The sequence below is a fragment of the Lithobates pipiens genome, unplaced genomic scaffold (genome assembly GCF_037356315.1).
Source record: "Lithobates pipiens isolate NorthernLeopardFrog02 unplaced genomic scaffold, aLitPip1_a1.2 Scaffold_8, whole genome shotgun sequence".
NCBI classification, from domain to species: domain Eukaryota; kingdom Metazoa; phylum Chordata; class Amphibia; order Anura; family Ranidae; genus Lithobates; species Lithobates pipiens.
In genome coordinates this window covers 452,638,907-452,664,719 of record NW_027507903.1, presented here as the reverse complement: position 1 = coordinate 452,664,719, position 25,813 = coordinate 452,638,907, and the positions used below count along the sequence as shown (strand labels likewise).

At 44.9% G+C, this 25,813-nt stretch overlaps 1 protein-coding gene across 1 annotated transcript in view; it reads right to left on the bottom strand.

Annotated features, from left to right (window-relative positions):
- CYFIP2 (cytoplasmic FMR1 interacting protein 2) overlaps positions 1-7,044 on the bottom strand; it is a 137,431-nt gene extending 130,387 nt beyond the window's left edge. Inside the window, exon 1 of the mRNA XM_077468404.1 lies at positions 6,865-7,044. The gene's annotated coding sequence lies outside the window, so the exon portion shown is untranslated. The remainder of the gene's footprint in view (positions 1-6,864) is intronic.
- Between the last annotated feature and the right edge of the window lie 18,769 nt (positions 7,045-25,813).

Here is a 25,813-nt window from a genome sequence, read left to right as displayed (position 1 = left end):
TGATCCACACCATAGGAGGAGGAAGAAAGCTGCTGGACACGCTGCTCATCCGCCTGCTTCCTAGATGGGGTAAGTGTGGGGCTTTGATGTCCTGACTGTCCTTGGGGGGGGGGGCTGCTTGCGCATGGAGTTAGCCCTTTTGCAGCACTTTTTGGCCGCTAGTGGGTGCTTTTAAACCCAAAGAAGGGGTTAAAAACTCCCGTGTTGCAGCGCTTCCGAAGTGTTTTTCAGGCATTGGAATGGGCAATGCTATTGGGCAGGGGCATTTTGGCGATGTTTACAGAACTCCCAAACTGCCCCAAAGATGCTGCTTGCAGGACTTTTTCTAGCGGGACATGCAAGCGCACCACCCGGGTGTGAAAGCACTCATTGAACTGGATGGGAGGCAGTTTTCAGGCTCTATTTCTAGCGCTAAAACGCCTGAAAACTGCCTCAGTGTGAAAGTCATTGCAAACTAGCACATTATGAGAGACCTACCCTAAAACAAAGCCCTCCAGCGACACGCTGTCATGGCTGACAGGGCTTTCATCCTTCACGCAGTCTTCCTTCTGGATTCACAGGCTCTGGTTGTTTGAATGCACATGCGTGCAGGAATCACGGCACAGAGCTCTGAAGAGATGGCATACTTGTGTCCCAGTGACGTCACTGGCTCCTGCTCACTAGAATATCTCCTAAATGGGGCACATTTAGAAGATATTTATATTACCTACAGGTAAGCTTTAGTATATGCTTACCTATAGGTAAACGTTTTTACTACCACTTTAAGCCTATTTTTAGCAATCTGCACCTTCTTAATAGCAGCCGTCTCCATTAGCAACTAAATATTTCCAGGGGCAGCAGCAGTAGTCTCCATGATTCCATCTTGGTGCTTTCCCAGGCTTCATACAAGTTCCTCACCAACCTCATGTGGCAAAGTGGCACCGTCAGTCAGACTCACAAACCACAGAGCTTCAAGCATCAGGACTCACTGGACAGACAGACATCTTCTGCTCCAAGCCTATGCACAGGCCTCAGGATTCAGGCCTAATCACTCAGCTACTCCTCACACACCTACCCAGCCAAGAGCCTGGGTAGAAGAGGAGTGGAGAGATCACTTGGCCCTCCCCAAATATTAACACTCTCCCCCGGCATGCACCAGTGGCCATAAACCTCCTTTTGGTTGGCTAGGGAAAGTATAAATAGTCATGAATAATGCCGCGTACACACGGGCGGACTGTATGGCCTACTTAGTCCGTCGAAACACATTTCAGTGGACAGTCCGCTCGTGTGTGGGCTTCAGCTGACTTTTTCAGCGTGCAGTCTGGCGTACTAAGTATTTCGGATTTTTCGAAATTCTGTCCGTCATACTTTGGTTTCAGCGGACAATCCGCTCGTCAGTAGGCTAGTTCGACGGACTAAGAATGGCGCATGCTCAGAAAGGATTTACACGGCGGAAGGGTGCATTGCTGTGTATTGGACTTCCTATTTCTAGTCCCGTCGTACGTGCTGTACACGTCATTGCGCAAGCTTTCGACGGACTGTTTGTGCATCCGTGTGTGGTCAAGTCCGTTCATTCGAAAGTATGACGGACTGTCTGTCGGATTGTATGACGGACTAAGTAGGTCATACAGTCCGCCCGTGTGTACGCGGCTTTAGTTTTACTGTAGAGTCTCATAATAATAATAGTGGTACCAGTGACACCTACTGGCAGAAGAGGCAAACTACAGCTCCATTGAGTTTAGGGGAAAAACAAAATGAACAAGTAGGCTAGAAATCAGCTAGGTTGCCAACCACCCAGCAGAACTAAATTTGACAAGTGCCACCTGTTTAGGACAGGGTGGCTACACGTGCCTGGAGTTCTGCATTAAGGGCCAATTTACACTATTGCGATGTGTCAATGCACAAACATTATGTCTTGTTTTATTATGCATTGTGTGAAGGTAGCCCATTCATTTCTAGCAGTGCATTGCATGTTAGTCAGCAAGGAGCATTGGGGTGCCATTCAGAATGTTATTTGCTTTGCCACGTGTTGCAGTTACATGCGCATTAATATAATAGTGTGAATGAGCCCTAAACATTGAGAAAACAGTATCCTGGTAAGTTGTAGATGTAATCTACAGTATTAGTGGCAGAATAAAACACCACACTGGTATACAGTTACTTCTAAGAAAACAGAAGACTGACACACAATACTTGGGAGCCACAGGCTAGAAGACATCCAATGGGTTTCATACAAAGTTACTACAAAGAGAGCTGGTAGATAGGATAACTGAACCAGATGATGCTGCTAAGAAAGTAAAAGCCTACTCAGTGCTAATGTGCAGAGCCTTTATACTGCAATACCATAGTTATCATTTTCAAATAATCTACAGGGATGCTATGCTGTTAAAACATGCTACAAACATCATAAACAATAATAACAAATATAGACCTCTACTATTCTATCACAACCGCTGAACAAGTTTAAAGAAAAACTTGCCCTAAGAGAAGAATCCAGTCTGCCATTGCTAACCTCTTTATCTGAAAATGCTAGGATTCTGGTCTCCATGCTGGTCCTCATGCTTTGGGCCTCATTCACGGTGGGAAGTTGTATTTAAAACAATAAGAGGCTAACGCATAGATGGGGCAGAAATGTTGCTGCAACCACGGGTTGCAGGAAAGAAATTCACACAATTCCCCTATCAACACAGACAGTGCTGGAACCTCCTGCCAAGCAGTTGTCTTCTTCTGGGGCAGGAGGGGGTGGGGGAAGCCGTCCCCGCCAGGAGAAGACAGTGATTATCGCTAGCGGCTATAGCAGCCACTTGTGATAATCGCAAGCGAATCCGGAAGGCTGGTTGTACCAAAGTTTATCCTGCTGAACCGGCCGAGATTCAAACCATGTATTGCCGGCTTAACCCGCCCACCCGCAGCTATTCATGGCCATTTGCATCCACAGGTAGACGTTGTATAACGGATTACATCAGAATGACCTTGCTGAGTCTCCCATGGTCTGCTGCAGATAATCGCAGTCTGCCCCATTGCTCCCATTTGCAAGTGTGAATGGGAATGCAGATAAGGACTTTGCATTGCATACATTGATAATAAGTGGTCAGTCCAGCCAACAGTTTCACTTTAGTTATACGTGGAGACTGGTGGGCAAAAGACTGAGAGTAAAGGGTCAATCTGCCCAACAGTTATAATTTAGATATAGGGGGAGACTGGTGGGTAAAAGACTGAGAGTAAAGGGTCAGTCTGCCCAACAGTTATAATTTATCTATAGGTGGAGATTGGTGGGCAAAAGACTGAGAGTAAAGGGTCAGTCCACCCAACAGTTAAAATTTAGTTATAGGTGGAGACTGGTGGGCAAAAGTAGCCACTGGCTTCTTCTTATATGTCTTGGGTGCTTCAACAAGGAAATCTCCCTGCCATTTTTCCTAACTCTGCTCCCATCCACCTGGGAGTTTTTGGTGTTCCTGCCCATATTTGTGCCTTGCATTCCCCATAATATAAAAATTCAACAAGACTAGTAGGACTCCCTCCTAATGGCCATGGTAGGTGTGCAGACTCAGATCTAACCAATAAAGTCATTGAGACTATAGAGATTGCCAAAAACTAAAAAGATTTGTTTTTGGAGGATCAACCCTTTAACTAGTTCCCGACCAGCCACCGCAGTTTACTGTGGCAGGTTGGCTCTCTTGCATGAATCAGCGTCATTGTATGTCGGGCACGTACACAGCGATCTGTGCCACCAGCGGTGCACGCGTGCCCAATCGCTAGCGGGGGACCAATCCGCGGGTCCAGCGGACTCGATGTCCACCGGCCACACGCGATCGCTCAACAGAGAGGCAGAACGGGGATCTGCCAGGGTAAACAAACTGATCCCCATTCTGTCAGGGGAGTAGAGTGTTCTGGGAAACACACAGTTCCCAGGATACAGCGGGGACCAGTGGAGACGCGCAGCGCGACTCACGCATGCGCAGTAGGGAGCCGGGCAGTGAAGCCGCAATGCTTCACTTCCCGATTCCCTGACAGAGGATGGCGGCGGGGGCGGCGGGGGCAGCGGAGAGACGAGCGATTGCTCGTCATCTGCCGCCGACATCGCTGGACCCTGGGACAGGTGAGTGTCAATTTATTAAAAGTCAGCAGCTGCAATATTTGTAGCTGCTGGCTTTTAATATTTTTTTTAAAGGTGCAGCTCCTCTTTAAGATATTTAGTTATCACTACAAGAGGGATCCTCCACAGGAGGAAGGAGGCCCTTAGACCTCTATATAGATCTTTAGTTATCACTAAAGGGATTACCAGCAGGGGGGTGGAGGTCCTGATTCCACTAAACAGATCTTTAGTCATCTCTAGCGGGACCATCAGCAGGAGGAAGGAGGACCTGATTCTCCTACATAGATCTTTAGTCATCTTTAGAGGAATCATCAGCTGGAAGAAGAAGATCCTGATTCCTCCGTATAGATCTTTGGCTATCACTGAAGGGATCACAAGCAGGGAGAAGGAGGTCCTGATTCCTCTATATAGATCTTTAGACCCCTTTCACACTGGGGCTTTTTTCAGGCATTTTTCAGGCGCTTTAGGGTTAAAAAAAGCGCCTGTAAAGCACTTGAAAGAAGCCTCATCTGCAATCCCAATGTGAAAGCCAGAGTGCTTTAAGAGCCCTTTCACAATGTCAGTGCCCAAAAAATGCTCGTAAAGCGCCGCTTATACTAGCAGCGCTTTACTAGCATTTTTCGAGCGCTATTGGGGCGCTTTTAACCCCTGCTAGTGGCCAAATAAAGGGTTAAAAGCGCCCACAAAACACTGCTGCCAAAAGCGCTTTTCAGGCACTTTTCAGGCGCTTTTCAGTCGTTTTGCAGGCGCTTCCCATTGATTTCAATGGGAAGGGGCGCTTTAGCAAAAGCGCTGCAAAGAAGCTGCTTGCAGCACTTTTTTTGACGCCCTGCCAGCGCAGCGCCTCAGTGTGAAAGCACTCGGGCTTTTACATTGGGATTGCAGTTGCGGCTTCTTTCAGGCGCTTTACAGGCGCTTTTTTTTAAAGCTAAAGCGCCTGAAAAACCCCCCAGTGTGAAAGGGATCTCAGTGTGAAAGCACTCGGGCTTTCATATTGGGATTGCAGATGAGGCTTCTTTCAAGTGCTTTACGGGCGCTTTTTTTTAAGGCTAAAGCGCCTGAAAAACGCCCCAGTGTGAAAGGGGTCTAAGTCATCACTAGAGGGATCGCCTCTAGTTGGTGGAAGGAGGTTCCAATTCCTCTATACAGGTATCACTGGAGAGATCACGTGTAGGGGGAAAGAGGTCCTTATTCTCCTATAGAAATCTTCAGTTATCACTGGTGGGATCACCAACAGGGGGAAGCAGGTCTTGATTCCTCTATATAGATCTTTATTTATCACTACAGGGATCACCAGCAGGTGAAAGGAGTTTTTGGGAAAGAAGGAAATTGGGGGATATGATTTATCTTTTAAATACATGAAGGGTGTGAGTAAGATTTAAGAGGGCACTATTTTTCAATATGAAGCTAGGACCAAGAACATGGGGGGCATAACCTCAAACCAAATGTTCAAAGCTAAACTTAGAAAGTATTATTTTCCCAATAGAGTAGTTGATGCTTGAAACAGACTTCCAGCAGTGGTAGTGAGTCACTCAACAGTAAGTGAATCTAAGCATGCTTGGGACAAACGTAAACCCATACTATACGTACAGCAGACTTTCTCAACCTTTTCAACACAGAGGAACCCTTTAAGTAACCTTTTGGTCTCAGGGAACCCCTGTTAAAAATTTATATATCTACAACTCATGATACATTGGTGTGATGGTCAGTGGAAGAGTGTTCCTTACATCGGTGGTCTTGGGGAAGAATCCCCCCTCCCCTACAGATAGCTAAAAAGATCATTGGTGTCAGTGGGAGCTTATCTTAGAGGCAAAAACTGGTCATTGCTCAGGGAACACCTAGCAACCATTGGAGCAGCTATTCTCAACTAGGGTTCTGTGGAACCCTAGGGTTCCTCCAAAGGTTACTAGGGGTTCCTTGAGCTGTGACTGATTGACCTCCTATCTTAAGGTGCCTGAATAGTTCTGGGGTCAATACCACTTGGTAGAGGCAGTTGCATGAAGCAACAATCTTAAGCCATCTGTAGGGATTGCATTTTGACCACCACTGCCTCCGATTGCATTTTGACCACCACTGCCTCCGATTGCATTTTGACCACCACTGCCTCCTATTGCATTTTGACCACCGCTGCCTCATTCCACATGACCACAAATTTAAGGGGCATTTTTTTCACTGACCACCAATGAATTGGTTTTAGTAAGGGATCCTCGAGACTAGAAAATGATTTTAAGGGTTCCTCTGGGGTAAAAAGGTTGAGAAAGACTGCATTGGAGGAACCCTGGTTGAGAAACCCTGCTATACAGGTTAAAAAAATAAAAAAAAGGGCAGACTCAACGGACCACTTGCTCTTTTTCTGTCGTCTCTCTTCTATATTTCTATATCTGGCCTCCTACGTCGGTGGTGTAAATGCAGCATCTGACTATCCCTCTACCCAAAATTCAAGGAGGGATCTGTAAAGGCAGATTGTGTAGATTCAGATGATGCCATCTTGAACGTCGGCAGCCAGCAGGTGCTTCTGGGCTGAGCAGCACACATGACATCATACAGCTTTGCAATAGGATGAATGGAAACCCCATGATACATAATGAATGATGGAGGATATGGCCAGTGGATGATGGACACTGCAGGTGGAAGCTGGCTGACATTTTCTACTGAATGAAATGACTCTTCCTTGCCCATAGTACACAGCAGAAAATACAAATAAGACCAACAGCAGTGGGATAGAAAGGATGAAGATAGCAAATAGCAGCAGCAACCCCAATGACAGGCTTGATGCTGATGTCACTTACCAGCTCAGCAGCAGCTCATGGTCCTGGGGAGGCTGCAGGAGGATGCTGAGGGCTCAGGTGCAAGCAGATGCTGCTGGCCTTCTCTGCATAGATTCTATTTTTCTCTATGAATATCCAAGCAGCAGTCACAGGCTGATGTCTCCCACCATCCTCTAGCTCTGATCAGCTTGTGTGTGTGTTTCTCCCCTCCCCTCTCTCCCACCCCCTCACAAAGAGCCCAACATGGCTGCAGCAGCAGCAGCAGATGGGAAGTACTGCTGTATGCGTTCCCCCTCCCTTCTCACTCAGACACCAGCCAACCCCCCCCTAACAGAGGTCATATTAATGCAGGGCATTTTATTCTAGGCATAGAACACAAAGCTCAGTGTGACCATTCAACGTCTTAGTGACATAAGCACTACTGTTCATTCATATATAGACCTTTATCTCATGTGCTAATTCACCCAAGACATATAGTTCAGTTTTTGAAAGCATGAAACCGCTGGTGGGTTTCCTGTATTTCGCAGGGTAGATTTTCGCTGCTCAGCTTCTCCTGCTTTTATGATCTTTTTTGTTTGTTTTGTTTTTTACTTTCTTTTTTATTAAAGTTATATATCATAGACAGAAATGTATCATTTTTAAAGCTGAACTCTAGAAAGATTTAATATACATCTCTGCAATCATTAAAGTGGAACTTCAGTCATTTTTCTCAACTTTCCATCTATTAACTCTTCTGCCCTTGTTTTAACTTTGGATAGTAAAAAATTTTTTTCTGCCAGTAAATACCTTATGTATGCCACTTCCTGTTTCTTGTCTGTTAAAAAGGCTAGGCTTATGACCTCATGCACAGCTCTCTCTCTCACTCTTGTGAGAGTTGGGGGGGGGGGGGGATTCATAAAAGGGCCAATGAGACCCGCAGAGCTGTAGGTGTGCCTCTGTGTAAATCCAGGAAGTGAACAGGCAGCATCTTCAGCTGCCCACAGTTAAAATGACTGCAGCCAGCCTTATGGCCCGCACACACCATCAGAATATCGTACGACAGATCGTATGGCTTTTTTTTGCTTTAAGTGGTTGTAAACCCGCATGGAAAAAAAAAAGACCTGCAAGACAAAGGCATAATGAGCTACATAGTTAGTAAGGTTGAATAAAGACACCAGTCCATCCAGTGTGAGTGTCTACAATTGTCCCTATCCATGTACACTGCATACTCACATCAGTCCCTACCCTCAAGGAGCCCACAATCCAAGGTCCCCATTAATATACTAGAGCCAATTTTGGACAGAAGCCAATTAACATACCTGCATGCCTTTGGAGTGCGGGAGGAAACCAGAGTACCTGGAGGAAACCCACGCAGGCACAGGGAGAACATGTAAACTCCAGGCAGGTAGTGTCGTGGTTGGGATTCAAACCAGTGACCCTTCTTATTGCTAGGTGAGAGTGCTACCCACTACACCACTGTCCACAGCATACTAGCTCATTATGTAATTCTTACCTGAGATCGAAGCCCCCGCTGCAGTGCCTGTACACAGCACCAGCTGTTGACATGTCTCCCCGGAGTTACTTCTGGGTATTGCGGCTCCGGCACTGTCATTGGCTTGAGCGGCGATGAAATCACTCCCGCGGCACACTCACTGAAGCCAATGGCACGTAAGTTGCTTCAGTGCGCATGTGCCGATTATGTCAGCACATGCAGATACAGGGGGTATCTTCTAAACCGTTTTAGGTTTAGGAGATATCCGGGGTAGCTACAGGTAAGTCTTATTATAGGCTTACTGCTAGCAAAAAGTGGATTGTAAGGGTTTACAACCACTTTAATAGTTGCAAGTAGAAATTAAATAGGTTTCTAAAGTCACGAAAATTCTCGTATGACAGAAAAAAAAATCAGAAATTATGTCATGTGTTGTAGTGTATTTGTATTGTATTTTTGGACGACAACTATACTGACTAAATTAAAATTGTATGATCTGGTATCATACGAGGAAAACTTTTGTGCTTGTCCAGTCGAATAATGTCTGATGAATTGTCGCAATCAGCTCTCAAAAAGCTCTGTACTAACAATCCGATTATCGTACGATCATGTCGAAAGCAGTATTTTTCGTCCGATTTTTGGATTGTAAGTATGGGCCATTAGTGGACAGAGATTGCTTCAGCATAACGGGCAAGTACAGAATGACAGTATATATAAAATAATATGCAAAGTGGTTGGAGGGAAGCTTCGGAATGGCAAAGATGTTGTTATTACAAATGATGTGAGCAGACAGCAGTTCCTCTTTAATTAACCATTACAAGTACAATACTGTGCAAAAATTTTAGACAGGTGTAAAAAAAAAAAATGCTGCAAATTAAGAATGCTTTCAGTGCCCATCAGTGCCACCTCATCGGTGCTGCCTTATCAGTGCCCATCAATGCAGTCTCATCAGTGCCTATCAGTAAAGGAGAAAACTTCGTTATTTACAAAATTTTATAACAGAAACAAAGAAAACCTTTTTTTGTTTAGTAAAAAATAAAAACCACAGTGGTGATCAAACAACACCAAAAGAAAGCTCTATTTGTGGAAACAAAATGTTCCACCATTAACCATTTCACATGGGCTAAATCCTTAATGTTGAGGGACATACATAGGGGTATATTAGACTCTATGTTTACTGATTTAAGATGCATGACAGTATACCATGAAGGTTGGTTATTAGTTCACACCAAAGTCTGATGCATTCGAAAGTGATGAAGTACGACTGGACTAGAATACAGAAGTTCATATCCATTAGGCAATAGCTGCCCTAGCGTCTGTTTTAGTCCAATGGACTAGCATACAGACGAGCAGATTTCTCCATAGGAACTGGGTCCGGAGCACCGGCGGAAAAATGTGAAACATGTTCTATTTCTAAAGTCCGTCAGATTTTTGGACAGCATAGGTCCGATGGAGCCCACACACGATCAAATTGTCTGATGGATTCGTTCTGTCGGACCTTTGCTGTCAAAGTCCGGTTGTGTGTATGCGGCATTAGGGTATGTAGCACACTCAATCCTAGACCCCAAAAAAAAAAAGAATGACAAGTGTCAAGCTGCTACGGTGGCCTGGCCTTGTGTATAACCCAGTACTCCTTTCCAGACTTAGGGTATGTAGCAAACTCAATCTTAGACCAAAAAAAAGGATGACAAGTGTCAAGCCACTGTGGTGGCCATGCTGTGCGTACCACCTCAGTACTCCTTTCCAGACTTGGGGTATGTAGAACACTCAATCCTAGACCAAAAATAAAATGATGACAAGTGTCAAGCCACTGCGGTGGCCAGGCTGTGCGTACAACCTCAGTACACCTTTCCAGACAGGGTATGTAGCACACTCAATCTTGGAGTAGGAACAATGATGTCTCCTCCCCCAGTCAGTTCTATCCCCATACAGTTAGACCCCTTTCACACCAGGGTGTTTTACAGGCGCTATAGCGTTAGAAATAGCGCCTGCAATCCGCCCTAAAAAAGCTGCACCATTGTCTGTAGTGTGAAAGCCCGAGGGCTTTCACTCTACAGCGATGCACTGGCAGGACGTCAGGGAAAAATCCTGCCAGCAACTTCTTTGGAGCGGTGAAGAAGCAGTGTGTTTACCGCTCCTCCACCGCTGCTCCCCATTGAAATCAATGGGGCAGCGCTGTAATACCGCTGGCAAAACGCCGCTATTGTGGCGTATTGCCGGCGTTTTTAACCCTTTCTCGGCCGCTAGCGGGGGGTAAAAGCGCCCCGCTAGCGGCCGAAATGCTGCTAAAAATAGCAGCGTTTTACCGCCCACGCTATGGGCAGTGTGGTTTGAAAGGGGTCTTAGAACACACATTAAACCCCTTGATCGCCCCCTAGTGTTAACCCCTTCCCTGCCAGTGACATTTACACAGTAATTAGTGCATATTTATAGCACTGGTCGCTGTATAAGGTCACTGGTCCCAGAAATGTGTCAAAGGTGTCTGATCTGTCCGTCGCAATACTGTTAAAAATTGCAGATCGCCGCCATTGCTAGTAAAAAAAAAATGAAGAAATAATAAAAATGGCATAAATCTTTCCCATAGTTTGTAGACGCTATAACTTTTGCGCGAACCAATAAATATACACTTATTGCGTTTTTGTTTAGGCCAATATATATTCTACATATTTTTGGTAAACTGATGAAGAAATGTGTTTTTTTTTTTAAAACATTTTTGGGATGTTAATTATAGCAAAAAGTAAAAAAAAAATATATAAATATATATATATATATATATATATATATATATATATATATATATATATATATATATATATATATATATATATTTTTTTTTTTTTAATTGTCACTTTTTTTGTTTATAGCACAAAAAATAAAAACCGCCGAGGTGATCAAATAGCACCAAGAGAAATCTCTATTTGTGGGGAAAAAAAGGACACAAATTTCATTTGGGTAATGCGTCGCAGGACCGTGCAATTTCCAGTTAAAGCGACGCAGTGCCATATCGCAAAAAATGGCCTAGTCATTAAGGGGGTAAAATCTTCCAGGGGCTGAAGTAGTTAATGTAAAGAATTGTTTTTGAAATAAAAATAGAATTGCAGACACTCACGTTCAGGAAGCTCCTTGTATGTGATAATATGAGGGGTGTAGAAGGGACTATAGTGGCAGATGAATGTTTTTGGATATCTATCTGGGACTACTGTACGCAGACATTCCTTGGTATTCCCCTCTAGATGAGGAGATGTGATTTATTCTATGAATGTTGTGCTGAAGCGGGGGGGGTAAAAGCGGCACTAAAATAGCGGCGCTTTACTGCTGAGTCACCCACCGCCCCAGTTTTAAAAGGGGTCTTAATGTCTAAACTGCACTTTTTATCTATCAAAAAGTGTTTTCCAGGTCTAAACCTTTCATCCAATTTCTAAACTGCAGCATTTGTAAGCTCCAAAAGCCAATATGAAGGAATAGTAGTGGTAAAAAAAAAGTACAATTCTCCTTTAAGGGGGGCGTGTCAAGGGGTGTGTCCTATGCCGTGCATAATTTTGCTGATAGGTGTCTCTCATTCCAAAAAGTTGGGAGGTATGGTGTTACAAGGTCTCAGGTGTGAATGGGGAACAGGTGTGTTAAGTTTGGTGTTATCGCTCTCACTCTTTCATACTGATCACTGGAAGTTCAACATGACACCTCATGGCAAAGAACTCTCTGAGAATATGAAAAAAAAGTGTTGCTCTACATAAAGATGACCTAGGCCATGGATATGCAATTAGCGAACCTCCAGCTGTTGCAAAACTACAAGTCCCATCATGCCTCTGCCTCTGGGTGTCATGCTTGTGGCTGTCAGAGACTTGCTATGCCTCATGGGAATTGTAGTTCTGCAACAGCTGGAGGTCCACTAATTGCATATCCCTGACCTAGGCTATAAGAAGATTGCCAAGACCCTGAAACTGAGCTGCAACACGGTGGCCAAGACCATACAGAGGTTAAGCAGGACAGGTTCCACTCAGAACAGGCCTCGACCAAAGAAGTTGAGTGCACGAAATAGACATATGAGTGCTGCCAGCATTGCTGCAGAGATTGAAGGGGTGGGGGGTCAGCCTGTCATTTCTCGGATCATACACCACACACTGCGTCAAATTGGTCTGCATAGCTGTTATCCCAGAATGAAGCCTCTTCTACAGATGATGCACAAGAAAGCCTTCAAACAAATTGCTGAAGACAAGCAGACTAAGGACATGGATTATTGGAACCGTGTCCTGTGGTTTGTTGAGACCAAGATAAACGTATTTGGTTTAGATGGTGTCAAGCGTGTGTGGCGGCAACCAGATGAGGAGTACAAAGACAAGTGTGTCTTGCCTACAGTCAACCATGGTGGTGGGAGTACCATGGTCTGGGGCTGCATGAGTGCAGCCGGTTTTGTAAAAAAAAACCTTGACTCATTAGGGTTGCCACCTTTTCTTCACTTCAAACCCGAACACTTTAGTGGAGCACAGCAATCTTTTTTATAGTATAAACTATACATCTATTTTGCTACTAAATAACATTTCTAATCATATGAAGTTAATAACAAGAGTTCCCCTTTACATAAGAATCCACAGAGTTCCCCCTTTACATCTGAACTTGCAGAGTTCCCTTTCACTGTAAGGGGGACTCTCCAGACTCTGATGTAAGGGAGAACTCTGGGGACTCTAACATAAGGGATGCTGTGGAAACCCTGATGTAAGGGGGAACACTGAGAACTCTAATGTACAGAGAGCACTCTGATGTAAGGGGAAAGACTGTGGCCTCTGGTGTAAAGGGGAACTCTCATAGGGGTGCTCTAAGAACCTTGATTTGCCTTAGTGTACTTACTCAGAGGCAAGACAGTGAAGAGGGGAGACTTCAGTCACAAATGGATAGATGGTGAGCTCACTCACCTCTTGACAGTCAGCACCTCTCATCCAGTTGGATCTGAGGCTGCTGGACTTCAAATTTCTGGCCCAAATTTCCCTTTTCTGAGGCACAGTGCCAGGGATTGGAGTGTGGGCAGACAAAGAGGGGTAGGGGTGGGGGCGAAGAGGTGCAGATCGAGCCCTCTCTCCTCTCCCGTCTGTATGTGTTTGGGGGGGGGGTTTGTTAGTGTTGGCTTTGGGGAGTGTGAAAGAGAGTAACAGACACTCTCAGCTTAGACAACTGCAGCCAGCGACCCTGCTGGGAAGCCATAGGCCAGTCCAAATAATGTGTCCGGGTTGCAGACAGTCTGAAACCCGGACACATGATTCCAAACCCGAACTGTCCGGGTGAATCCTGGACAGGTGGCAACCCTATGACTCATGCAGAAGCTCGGCTGCATCACTTCTGGTGTAGCCACATCACAAAACAGCTGAAACCACCCCCCCCCCCCGCAATCAATTGCAGCCTCACTGTGCCGATCATATGCAGCCATTTGTGCCCATCATATGCAGCCATTTGTGCCCATCAAATGCAGCCACTTGTTCCCCTTAAATGCAGTTATTTGTGCCTGTCAAATGCAGCCACTTGTGCCCATCATATGCAGCCATTGTGCCCGTCAAATGCAGCCATTTGTGCCCATCATATGCAGCCATTTGTGCCCGTCACATGCAGACAGTTGTGCCCATTATTTGCAGCCACTTGTGCCCAGTATATGCAGCCACTTGTGCCCATCAAATGCAGCCAGGTGTGTCCCCCCGGCTCGGCTGTCACTTCACTAACCCCCCCCCCCCCTCGCGCGGCCGGTCTGGTGGCACTTACCGAGTGACGGGGCTTCCTCCTCCTCTTCTGTAGCGGCGGATGTGGCTCCTGTGTCTGCTCAGCTCTTCAGCCTTCCTCCGCCGTGTCTCCTTTTCCACCAAAGCGTTAGGCATCCAATAGGGATGCCTAACGGCGGCCATCTTTATGGTTAGAAGCGCTGCATGCTCTGCAATGTTTGCTTATTACTTATCAAATGTGAGTTTATTTTACTTAGTTTTAATAAATATTGGTATAAAGATGTTTGCACAATGAGCATTCTTCCTCTGCCTTTTACATTTGCATGATCATTGAGCTACCGTGTGGTGCACTTGGCTCGAGAGGAACAACTCCTATCACCTTTTCAGATGTGAAAGATATATTTCTTTGGGATACTCTATTATGTCGATTGCCGTTTGAACTGGGATAGACTGCCATCTCCATCGTCCTGAATTCAATGTGTATGGCCTATACACTGATGGTAAGGGTCAGTGTGTTTGGGTGAAGGTGATGGATCTCTTACTTTATTCATTTTTCATGGTGGACTTTGCACATTAGAAGTTTTTGGTGGTTGTCATCTTGAATGGTTCTACCTTTTTTTCATGAATGAACTTTTATCATGAACTTTATATTTGTCATGTAATGTTAATGAGCGCTACAGCTTTTTTTAATATCTTTTTATTGTATCCAACAATTAGTGTTAGCTGCTATTCGTTTTGAGTGTGATATTTAGCGCAACAAATTTATTATTTTTATCCAATAGGATCGCCTAATGCTTTGGCCAATCAGGAGACACGTCTCACTGACATGCCTGCTGATTGGCAGGGAGGAATGTTTGTGTGAAAATAGCGAAAATGTATTTGCTAAGCCACACAACAGGGTGGGATGGGGACGCAGTGCTCTGGGCCCCGAGCCCAGCCTATTAGAGCTTCTAGCTTCAAAATACACCCCCCACCGCCTATCCCCACCATAGTAATTCATGTGTCCGGTGTCCTGAAAGGGGCTGGTCACATGAATAGGGAGGACGGCAGAGGTGATGGGGGGTGACCCCCTTATGTACGCCCACAATGCACGGGCCGCCACTGGTCTTTGATCTCTGTGAAGTGCTGGGGGCTGGATCGCCTCCATTGCTTTTCCTCCAGGGGCCAAAGAAGCTGAGTGTGAGTTTACCTGTAGCCCTCACACTGGAGACTTGTACACCATCATCATGGGGTCCCAGGACGGTGGTAACCGGGTCACCCTAGGGAAGAGCGCACGTGTGACCCGATTTGGGGTCACTGGTGACTTAGGGAGAAGGAGAAGGCCCCTGGGTGGATATGGGAGAAGGAGAAGGCTCCTGGGAGGACGTGGGAGAAGGAGAGGGCCCCTGGGTGGCCGGTGGAGAAGGAGAGAGCCCCTGGGCGGCTGGAGGAGAAGGAGAGGGCCCCTGGGTGGCCTTGGAGAAGGAGAGAGCACCTGGGTGTTTGGAGGAGGAGAGGGCCCCTTGGTGGCCATTTAGTCAACAAGAGGGCCCCTGGGTGGCCGTAGGAGAGGGCACCTGTGTGTTTGGAGGAGGAGAGGGCCCCTGGATGGCCATTTAGTGAAGAAGAGGGCCCCTGGGTGGCCGGGGGAGGAGGAGAGGGCACCTAGGTGGCTGGCAGAGAAGGAGTCGGCTCCTGACTGTTTGAAGGAGATGGCCCCAGGGTTGGCCAAAATTGCAAGAGCTGGTCCTTTGGTGGTTAGAAGTGGAGAGGGTGCCATCCTTCTCCCCTGAGGATGGGGACACCCTTCTCTCCCCGGAGGACGGGGACACCCTTCTCTTCCCAGAGGACGGGGACACCCTTCTCTCTCTGGAGGTAGGGGACGCCCTTCTCTCCCCCGAGGATGCCTTCTCTCCCTCGGAGGACGGGGACACCCTTCTCACCCCCCAGAGGACGGGGACACCCTTCTCTCCCCAGAGGATGCCTTCTCTCCCTGGAGGACAGGGACACCCTTCTCTCCCTGGAGAACGCCTTCTCTCCCCGGAGGACGGGGACTCCCTTTTCTCTACCCCGGAGGACGGGGACACCCTTCTCTCCCCCGGAGGACGGGGACACCCTTCTCTCCCCCGGAGGACGGGGACACCCTTCTCTCCCTGGAGGACGGGACACCCTTCTCACCCCCGGAGGACGGGGACACGCGTTTTGGAGCTTCTGGCTTCAGGTATTTTGGAGTGGAGATGTGAACCATCTCCATAGAGAATAATTGATTTCTTCCCCTCCAGCGTTTTGTAACTTCAGGCTTCAAACTACAAAACGCTCAGGTGTGAATGGGGCCTTAGTGCTTGCACAGAATGGAAGCACGAACCTGGAAGATTGTAGTTATTACTGTAGTAGCGTTGACTACTACAGTGATCATCAGCTTCCCCAACATCCACTCAGAAATTTGAAATGCAGATTTACATTGTGCTAAGCTGGACCAATGTTAGTATGCCGGAAAGATCATACCAGGAGCTCAGCTTTAAGAGAAAGTCATGTGTATTGCAACAAAGGCAGAAAATGTTAAAAAAAAAACGTTCTATTGATCTTCTCAGCCTAGAGCAGCATTCCTGGGTACTGTATAAATGGACAGTCTATACAAAACTGATATTTTAATTTTGACAGTTACTTATATCTCCTGGGATGTGATACCTGTGCTTGAGTTCCTCAGTTGATGATTTCATTTGTTTTCAAATGAGCAAACATTGATCTGTCTCATGCCATCCATATTTATAGTATAGTTTATGGTTTTCTTTGGATGAATGTTTTTGCCACTATCAGCTGCCTGTCAAATAAGATAAACAGTTCAAGAACAGTAAGCCAAAGGATCAACTCTGTCAGTTGCACAATGGAAATGTTTTTTTAAAGGACAACTTAAAGTGGAATAACAGCACTGCACATACAGGGGTTGATTTACTAAAACTGGAGAGTGCAAAATATGATGCTACTCTGCATAGAAACCAATCAGCTTCTAGGTTTTATTGTGAAAGCTTAAAGCGGGAGTCCGCCTTTTTTTTTTTAAAAGCCAGCAGCTACAAATACTGCAGCTGCTGACTTTTAAAATAATGACACTTACCCGCCCACTGCGCCCGCGATGTCGGCACCCGAAGCCGATCTCTCGATCGTCTCTCAGGTGCTGCCGCCGCCATCTTGGGTATGGGAATCAGGAAGTGGAGCCTTGCGGCTTCATTTCCCGGTTCCCTACTGCGCATGTGCGAGTCGCGCTGCGCAATAAGGATGGTCCCCGCTGTCTCTGGGATCCATGTGTTTCCCAGCAGATAGCGGGGACCTTCGGAAAGGGGTGTAGATTCTGTGGAAAGGGGCGTAGATTCTGCAGATATCTATGCCGGAAGTGGGTGCAGATACCTGTACTGTACAGGTACCTGCACTCCCCTCCCCCCTGAAAGGTTGCAATTGTGGCGCCGGAGGGGGGGAGGGTTCCAATGAGCGGAAGCTCCACTTTAGGGTGGACCTCCGTTTTAATCGAACAAGCTGAAGTTAGAAGCGGATTGGCTATCATGCACAGCTTCAACGGAGTTTGCACTCTCCAGTTTTATTAAATCAATCCCACAATATCCCTTCTGCAATAAAATATATGTACCACAGTCCCAGCATGCCCCGGGACTTGACGTCATAAAGGGGCAGGTTCATCGTGTGACATCACCCGGTGACCACGCCCCATAACTATATAAGTCGCCGCGCACGTGGCACAAGCCATTACAGCGGAAGAGAGCGGCGTGTCAACATCGGAAGAAGAGAGAAGAGGGAAGAAGGAAGAAGGACGGAGGAGACCGACTCCTCCGCTAGTAAAAGAGCTGCAAGAAGACAGCGGAGGAGCCCGGGAGACGATGCCGGAGAGCGGGAGAAGAGGCCGGACACTGGGAGAAGAGGCCGAACAGAGTGGAGAAGTCAGAAGAAGACCCCCTACATTGGAAGAAGACCCCCAGAGCTGATTAATAAATTACTTTAAAAACCTGTGTTGTTTTTTTTTATTGACACTTTTTTTCCCCAGGTGAATGGGTAGGGGTACGATGTACCCCTTACTCATTCACATAGGGTGGGGGGCTGGGATCTGGGGGCCCCCTTATTAAAGGTGGCTCCCGGATTCCAATAAGCCCCCCGACAACCAACAGCCAGTGCTGTCAGGAAGAGGCCCTTGTCCTCATCAACATGGGGACAAGGTGCTTTGGGGTGGGGGGGCCGCAGGGCGCCCCCCTCCCCCAAAGCACCAACCCCCCATGTTGAGGGCATACAGCCTGGTACGGTTCAGGAGGGGGGGGGGGCGCTCGCTCGTCCCCACCCCCTTTCCTGACCGGCCAGGCTGTTTGCTCGGATAAGGGTCTGGTATGGATTTTGGGGGGACTTCCCCTTAAAATCCATACCAGACCTAAGGGCCTGGTATGGTCCCGGAGGGGAAACCCATGTCAGTTTTTTTATTTAAAATTTGGCGTGGAGTTCCCTCTCGAGAGCTGATTATTCTGTGAGAGGTGACATTATCACCTCAATATAGATGGAGATCCGACTTGGAGGCGACTTCCATTGAAATCAATGGGTACAAGTCGCCTAGAAGTCGGATAGAAGTAGTACAGGAACGACTTCAGTAGTGTGCATTAAGACGGCTCTCATTCACTTACATTGTTTTTTTACATGTAGCGTGACTTGAGGTGACTAGGGGCGACCTGAAGTCGGATCCTGAGTTGCCCCTGTGTGGACCGGCTCTAAACAAGATAGATGAAGGAATCCCCCTGCTGGCTATTGTATTTAACTAGCTGCAGCACCTGCTTGATGACCCATGCATCTGGATTTTTTGCATTTATTGAACAGATATACCAACATTTTTAATGTTATGTTTAAAAGACCAAAAAGGAGCAAAATAAGAGAAGTTAATACTAAAATGGTTTACATACACCCAGTGAAGTGCTGCACAGAGATGAGACAAGTCCTCCTTTGTAAGTTGTACCTGTTTATCTGTAGCTATCTCTTCTCTACATCAGATCAAAGACCCCTATTTACACAGCTTGTCTACGCTTCAGAAAGCAGGGGGTGGGGATCTGATGTCCCACAATGCACAAGTCAGAAAGGAGAGCTCAGTTTAATCTGAGAGCTGATTGGAGGGAAGGGACACATCCACTCTACATAGCACACAGGGAAACATGCACAGCTGAGGCCATCAATCACAGTTGATATGCTGGAGCACTTCTCCCCATCTCCCTTTCAGAAGTGAAAGAGGAATTAGACAGCAGAGAGAAATGACACTCCGTGTTTTGGATTGAAGCAAGTACACACTATAAAAGGATATGCGTTGTTAATTTTTCATGTCAGAGGTTTAAAACCACTTTAAGGATTTCATACACTTTAAAGCGGGAGTAAACCCGCTGGCATTTTTTTTACAGACCTGTAAGGCAAAAGGAATAATGAGGTAGTATGCACTGCATACTAGCTCATAATTAAATACTTAAGCCCCGTACACACGACCGGACTTTTCAACATCCAAAGTCTGACGGAATGATTCCGGCAGACTATTCGATCGTGTGTGGGCTGCAACGGACTTTTGATTCGCAACTTTAGAAATGGAACATGCTTCAAATTTTTCCGCCAGAACTCTGCCGGACCCAGTTCCTACCGAAAAATTCGCTCGTGTGTATGCTATTCCGACGGACTAAAACCGACGCTAGGGCAGCTATTGGCTACTGGCTATGAACTTCCTTATTCGAGTCCAGTCGTACATCATCACGTTCGAATCCGTCGGAGTTTGGTGTGATTGTGTGGGGCCAGGTCCGCTCATTCGGAAAGTCCGTCAGAATTCTGCCAGAACTCCGTCAGAACTCCTTCGAAAGTCTGTCGGACTTAATCCCTCGAAAAGTCTGGTCGTGTGTACGCGGCATTACCTTAGAACGAAGCCCCGACATCTCACCCGATCCACGCCGAGGGAGCGGACATGTTCCCTCGACGTGTCTTCCGGGTATCGCAATATTTCTTTCCGGCAGGGTCCGACGTCTGCCGGGCTTTCAGCCGAGAATCCCTTGTGTGCATGCTCTGCTGCAGTCAGCGGCACATTGTGAGGGGAATATCTCCTAAACCTGTTTTTTTTACCTACAGGTAAGCCTTATTATAGGCTTACCTGTAGGTAAAAGTTCAAAAAAAGACTATACAACCACTTTAAGTACAGGTCTGCATTAAGGTACATACAGACATTTTGTGCTTATTAAAATATATCTATCTATCAGAACTGAAGATGTTTAACAAGGCAGAGACACTGTGGTTTGTGATATGCCTTTTGAAAAATAGCTTGAGGGCCATTTACTCTTCCACTTTGTGGTAGTGCCCATATTATTGTGTGCATTATTGCAACGTAAGGTAACACACATAGCAGGCATCGCTGGGTTGGGATTCTGAATGGCACCCAAATGCCCATGCAGGTCATCATGCCACAACCAATAGTAGTGTGCTGCCTTGCCAAAAAAGGGTTACATCTGATTTTCGCATTGTTCTGGTGCACTGGCAGTCCAGTAATTTCAATGGGCTGCCCTAATGCATCACACGTTAACAGGTGACATAATGCATATTAACACTTTTAAAAGATGTAAATGGGGTCTGAATCTCCTTTCCTAAAGCTTACACAAAAACCATGAAGTAGTTTTATAACTAAAAACTAAATACTAAAGTAGGATGTAAAAATTACCGGTACTATTGAGAGTATTATAGATAATAGCATAACTGATATTAAATCTGGCCCAGAAACAGAAAAAATTATTGAGAACAGTTTGATTGTGAAAGCAATTTTATTAGAAAATAAAAAATACAACTTCAAATAAATAACTGTATATGCAATATATTTTCTGAGTTTATGTGATTGTGAACAACTAGTCCAGTTAAAGTTGAATTTCAGTCTTGGATTGTAATATGTATTTTGATAGGCAATGGGAATAATGCTATTGGGCCATAACAAGCAAGCTTAAAGGCTAAGTTCACTTTTTTTTTCTTTTCTAAATGTCAGCTTCCCTATGTACCAATATACTGTTAATGTACCTCTGTTGGAGAAAAGAAAAATATTTTTCTGTGTTCTAGGACAGGCTTCACCTCAGCCTCCAGTCTCCTGTAGAAAACTCCTCCATTACCCCTCCAGAAATATGGTATTTGGGACTGAAAAACAATTACAAAGCAGTAGTTTGGCAGATAACTTCATTAACACACACCCTTCACCTGCTCTCCCCTTCCGGGAAATTGCCCTTGCCACCTCTGTAGTTCCATGCTATTTCAATTCAGGCAATGCCAGTGAGCAATGCTCTCCTATACACAACCCAGTGCTGTCTCTTGGCCTAGGCCGGCAAGGCCCAGGCCATGGGTAGCACTTTGCGGGGTGTGGCACAAAAGCCACCCCTACATGAAAAAACCCTCCCGATTTGTCCTCTTGGGACCACTAGAGAGAGCTCTATGCTGCCCAGCACCACCACAGAGAGCGCTACACAACACAGGGTGAGCAAACATCCAGCCAGAGGGATCATTGCTGCTGGTTCGCTGGGTCTGCTAAGAGGGCTTGTTGGCCATTATGCATTACTAATCCTAGGGACTGGGGGACACTATGTTTTACCACACCAGGTGACATCCGATCTTCCCACAGAGGAGAGCAGGGCTCTGACAGGCCCATCTCAGCACAGTGAGTGGAGGAGATGGACTTGTTATCTGCCTGCTCAATGGAGATCAACGGAGCAATCCCTGTTGAGCTAGTGGAGTCCGTCAAAACAGAATGACCCCATGTGAAAGGGGCCTTACAGTGTAATCTCATAAGATAATTTACGAGAGCGTGTTTAGAGGCGGGGCAGGGTAGGGGTTGGCTGGGGTAACTGGTGGTGAGTAACTCTTAAGGCCTGGCTAGTGGCTCAGGACTTGACATTTTGAGGCCTGCATTGTACATTCACATCAGTCCCTGCCCTCCAGGAGGTTACAAGTAGGCACTTGGTACCCACTTTTAATGTACAGAGAGGAAGAAGTGGAGCTCTATGAGGTAAGGGTGGGGCCTAAAATGGAAGGGGTGTTGTTTACAGATGACTGGGTGGGTCTTAAACAAAAAGGGACATGGCCTTGACAGGAATGGGTGGGTCATATTAAAATTTGGGGGTGCACGAGTTTAATCAGGCCTAGGGCAGCAAAAAACCTAAATACACCACTGACACAAACCATCAATTTTTTTGCACCTTCTTCTTGCTGAGAACATTTGTTTGGCAGAGTGTGCAGAACCCGAACGAGCCTATGTGGAGCAGAGCTGTAGTATTGAAAACAGTAGAAGTGTGTCCCTGGTATCCTTTAGATCAGGGTCTCCAAAGTTTTTAAAAAGGGGGCCAGTTTACTGTCCTTCAGACTTTTTAGGGGGACTGTACTGTGGCCTTTAGGGGTAGAAATGTTCCCAGACGTCAGTGGGAAAAAAACAATGCCCCACCTTCGGTGTCAGTGGGAGGAAGTGTGCCCCATCATTAGTGTCAGTGAGATCGATTGTGCCCCATCATTGGTGTCATTTGGCCCAACTGTTGGTGTCACCGAGAGGAATTTTGCCCCTTCATTGGGGTTTGGGGGGGATTTTACCTCATTGTTGTTTCAGTGAATGAAATGGTGCCCCAAGGGCCAGATAAAAGCAAGAAAAGGCCCACATCTGGGGCTGCAGTTTGTTAACAGCGCCCCAAATGCAGATGCAATCGCAACTTTTGTCAAGTGCAAAAAATGTAAAGCTGTAAAAAATGTGCAACCACAATTTGCCAAAATGTCCCATGAGCCACTTTGCTGTGTTTATTGCGTGTAGAGTAGCCCATTGATTTCAATGCATGTTGCTGGTAAAACACACCAAAAACCTGTGCTTCCATTACACTGTGTGAATGAATGGGGCCTACAAATTAAATTGGTATGTTTACACTTTCCCCCCTCCCTAAGATGGTACTGGATTACCAGCACGTTGGCAGCTGAATATCTCCCTCCCCTGTATTTGTATAAAGCTGGACATGCACTATGCATTCTGATTGTGTAATATCAACAATTACCTCTAGATTTACCAAAACGATGTAACAAACCTGAACAATCCTTTTTTTTATAAAATCAGGCAGGCACTTGTACTACATAGTTGATGACAGACAGAAAGAAGATTGTGAAGATTGTACAATCAGATTGTATGGTGTATGGCCACCTTAAGGTATAACTAAACATTCCCATCGTTTTCAGCCAAGGAAGCTGCCATCTTGGCCTCTGATCTTCAATTGCTATGATATTTGCACATGTGATCAGTTATGGCACCAGCCATTTGATGGTTTGACAGTTTGGTTGAAAGCACAACCAATGTGACATTTACATTCATAGCATGTGCCATGAATATACGGTAATTTTTATTTAAAACTGTTAAACCATTGAGTTTAGTTCCGCTTTAATGGAACAAGTTGGAACATGAGTGGAAATAATTAAAAAAAAAAGATGCTATAGTAATGAGGGAGGTGTGGCTCAGAGAGGTAAACACTCCCTATTCTATGATGCAGTAAGATAGTGCATGATGAGATAGAAAGTTTTCCAGAAGATCACATGATGATTCAGGAAATGATGGCCTGAGAAAGCATTTTTTAAAATTTTGTACTGAAAGGTGAACATTCAGCGCTGCCATGGACTCAGTAAGAGAGATCAGCACACTTGGGATAGCTTGGGCAGAAAGGATATATGAAAAGACTTCCATTTATTATGAAGAGTGAAATTCTGTCCAAAAAGGTGAACTTAGCCTTTAAAAAACTCAGTCTAATGAAAAAAAAAATAATTGTTTTAAACACGGGGCAGTCAAAAATTCAAAATAATACCATGTTAACCATTTTATCTCCTTTACTTGCATTTCAAGATAAATTAGTAGACATGTGCAATTAATTTCGTTCTGAATTCATTTTTTAACAAATTTCGACAAATTCGTTAATTCGGAAACATCCAAATTAATGAAAACCCTTTAACAAATTTTTCCGAATATTTGAAAACTCGAAAATCTGAAATAATAACTAACTAATAATAACTTAACCATTACTAATTATTACATTATAGATATTGGAATTTCCTTTAAAATGTGTCTGTTGTGACTGTAATGAATCCGAATTTATCTGAGGTTAAGAATTATCCAAAATATTAAATGCCGTATCTAAACGAATGGAAGGTAACAAATTAATAATAAATAATAAAAAACTTTTTATTATTATTATTATTATTTATTATTATTAATTAGTTCCGTTCCATTTGTTTAGATGCGGCACTCGTTATTTCGGATATTTCTTAATTTTGGATAAATTTGTATTCATTACGTTCACTAACAGACAAATTTGAAAGGAAATTAAAATATCTATAATTTAATAGTTAGTTATTATTAGTTAGTTATTCTTTTGACTTTTCAGATTCTCTTTCGACCTTTCGAATTTACAAATTTTTTGGAATTTACGAATTGCGATCATAAAGAATGACCCAAAAAAACAAAACAAAAAATGAATGAATCAAAAACAAACAAATTCACATTTTTCGGCAGTGCACATGTCTATTAGACAGTCCAGTGTCTGGCACCCTGAAAAATGTTATTCCTTTACATTTCACGGTCCAAGCAATCTACAGTATAATGAAAACCGTGTATAGGTTCAGCAGTTCAGAAGTTAAATAAACATTCATGCCCTGTAATCAAAAGATTCATAATTACGACCCCAGAACTTCAAAAACATGTAGCGAAATCTCACTCAGAACACTCAAGCTGCAGAAAACAGCAAGATAAAGCCCAATGCCAGGCTTGAGCCAAAATGAAATATTGGTAGCCCATTCACAAGCACATAATACACTGCTCAATTTGTTTAACTAGAGGAAAATAGTCACCCTTACACCTCAGTCTTGTGGGAAAGGGGGTAATAACAAACACATACAATGCAGGACCACTGGATCTGCATTGTACACGATGATGTCAGCGGGGTGGGAGCTGCACAGTCAGGGAACAGGATCGGCTATGGGAGAACTAGTCCTTCTGCGTGGAGGTAGACTACCAAACTGTGGAGTACTCTATTATGGTACCCCTAAACAAAACAAGAAAAATATATAAGAAAATATGGGGGGACTACCAATATTTTCTTTTTCTTCCCAGAGTTCCACTTTAATCTTCTGGGGCAGGTGTGCACCATGGCACAATTCAACAAGCTATAGCACACAGAATCAAGAAGATCTGAAATCAACTATCACATGGCCAAAAAATTTGATCATCATGACAAATATTATGCTTTATGGCTGTTTAGTGAATAGAGTTAGTATAGTATTATATACTATATAGCTTTAGTATAGTATACCATTAGTATAGTATTATATACTATATAGCTTTAGTATAGTATACCATTAGTATAGTAATAATTAATCTCTTGCTGCCCACATAACCCAAAAGTGCAGTGGCAAAGAGGATGGACTTTAACATCCACATAGCGCACATATGCATACCTCCCAACATTTCTAGATGGTAATGAGGCACACCTACTAACAAACGTATGCGGGCATAGGACACACTCCCTGTCACAGCCCCTTAAAGGAGAATTAACCAAAAAGAAGGTTAATTAAATCCACAAGGGCTTTTTTTTATCACTACTATTATTTTATATTGACTTTTAAAATGTACAAATGCAGCAATTTAGAACTTGGATAAAAGGTTTAGCACTGGGAAATACTTTTTGAAATATATAGATCAGACCAAAATGAGGGACAAATGAGGAGGAAAGGGACAGTCCCTCGAAATCAGGTACAGTTGGGAGCTATGCAT